Here is a 2,502-nt window from a genome sequence, read left to right as displayed (position 1 = left end):
AGAAAGGAAAGGTCAGAGAAGACTTCCGGAGAAAATGATCTTTAAGCAGAGTCTTGAAGAACAGGTGAGAATTAGGTGAAGAGTGGAACTGAGGGAACAGCATGTGTGAAACCAGGAGGTAAGAGCATCCATCCAAGTGACGACGGGGTTCCCTGAAAGCAAACTGAGACAAGGAAGGACCATGTGCAGGAAGTTTCCTTGGGAAGCGATTCCAGAAAGCACAATGAGGACGTAGAGAAAGTGAGACCAGTGAAAGATGTGATGACGAGCCTGTTTGCATTGCGGGCAACTGGAGCTCAGACCCACGGGGAAATTTTGAAGGCGCCTCGGCATTGTACCCCCCGAGAACAGGAATGCTGGGACCTGGATCTACCAACTCCTTTTACTTGTTGGTCGAAAGTGCCCTTGGGGAGAATGACCCCCACGTTCAGATTTTCTGGGTCGCAAATGAGGCTTCCTCGAAAGATTATTTTTTGGCAACAAAGCCAAGGGTAGCACCCCGTGTTTGATGAGGGATGCTGGCAAGGTGCATGCGTGTTTGGTGAAATCAGGTGCACCAAGGGGGTGCGATGCATTGCACCAAGTCTGCTACAGATGGCCTGGGTGCTGAATACTTCTCACTGTCATCTATTGGGTTTGGCCTGAAGTGTTCATGAAAAAACATTTGTTTCCCCAAGAGTGGAAAGATATAACATGTTTTACTTTCCTTTTTTTCTCCCTCAGCTTTATTGAGAAATAATTGGCATAGAACATTGTGTAAGCTTAATGTATACAACATAATGATCTGATACATGTATATATTGTGAAATGATTACTACAATAAAGTTAATTAACACAGTCATCACTTCACATAGTTACAGTTTATGAAAAAATTGGAAAACTTTTTTATTTAAAAGGAGGGAGAGTTTTCTTTAAAAATAGATCAAGATTCTTAACTTTTCTTGACAAATACGGTTGCAGCAGGCCATTGCCCCTCTACACCATGGTGGTCACTCCACCCATGGAGTGAGTATGGGAATATGAGAGTATGGCATTTGGTTATTACAGTGTGGGTCCTGCGGGCTTTTGAGTTTGTGAACCCCTGGCATAGGGCACCTGAGAAATGAAGGAAGATTGGTGTGGCTAGAGCTTGTGTTATGCATGAGAAAGAGAAAAAGGGGAAGCAGTTGGGGTGAGAGGTGAAAACTGAAGCCCTGTTTGGAGCGAGGCCTAGCATGAGTCTAATAATAAGAAGGTGTATGTCGAGTCCCCAAACTGGGTGATGGCTACCTCTCTACTTCTATGCGTTTAACATTCTCATAATAAAATATTCAGAAATGGAGAGAGGGGATCAAGAGATTTTAAGTATGGAGAAGAAGAAGGGAGTTTTGGGAAGGATAGTGCTAGAGATGCCACCACAGGAAATTCTAATTTTTGCAAGAAGGCAGAAGTATTTTATACACCACTCTCCCGAATGATAAACATGGTGAGAAGTTGTACTGAACTAAGCATAAGTTCATGGGTTTGCAGGTTGTTGACTGGGCAACTGAACTGGACTGATTTATATCCTGGTAAAGTTAAACACAAGAGAACATCCTCTCCTTCATTTCCTTTTTGTTGCGATATACACCTTTCCACAGATAATAGGTCTGGCATGCTTGGGGCTTCCCTTTTGCTTGGGAAAGGCCAATGCAGCTGTCCCATGGGGTTCTAACTCTTTAGTAGCAATGTAATGTTACTGTCATTACTTGTGAAACTTTGGGACTGTAAGAGGCTTAGGATGAATTCATGAGTCCAGAAGAAGGTACATCAGCAGTGAGGCTTCTGAAGAAACAGTCTATGCTTAAGCAAGTGTGGAATGAGACCTCCATTCGTACACCTGGGTTTAAGAGTGTGATTAGGGAGAGAAAATCATTGGGCTTTATTTTACTTGGACTTTTCAATCTCTCTGTGGAAATATGAGGTTCAGCTTTTGGGTGTTTTTTAAATTGCTGACCTTTCTCTGTGGTAGGTGCTTATGACTCATTGTATAAGCCTTTCGGGTTATATAATGTGCTAGCTGGTTGGGTAGCACAACTAGGCATCGATCAAGGTGAGATGCAGAATAACAGGTCAGTCCTCTGAGGGTGGGGCTCTGAGATGTGACGAATGATCTATGTGACCGATTTCAGACCTCTAAGCAGCTTCTAACGTTTGTCTCACTAGCTCCAGATCAGTACTAAAGCATAGTAATTTAAGAACATTTTAAATAGCCACATGGGAAGCACATTTCTGATACTCTGAGCTTCATCTCTAAAAGGGTCATCACATCTTTAATCTTGGATATTAAACAAAAGAGTTTAATAAAACTAAATGTAAACAAATGTACGGTAGGGAAAACCTCTAACATTCTCTACTCTCCTAATTTCTTTATAAGGATAGAATTTGTTAATTTAACTAGGTCAGAGTCAGAGTCTAGGAGAGTAAAAATTGAGCTATGGAACCAGCAAAAGTTTAGTTCGATTCTACCAGTACCCAGATTTC

Source organism: Pteropus medius, unplaced genomic scaffold, assembly GCF_902729225.1.
Source record: "Pteropus medius unplaced genomic scaffold, Ma_sr-lr_union100, whole genome shotgun sequence".
In the NCBI taxonomy this organism is placed as follows: domain Eukaryota; kingdom Metazoa; phylum Chordata; class Mammalia; order Chiroptera; family Pteropodidae; genus Pteropus; species Pteropus medius.
This window is presented reverse-complemented; position numbering follows the sequence as displayed.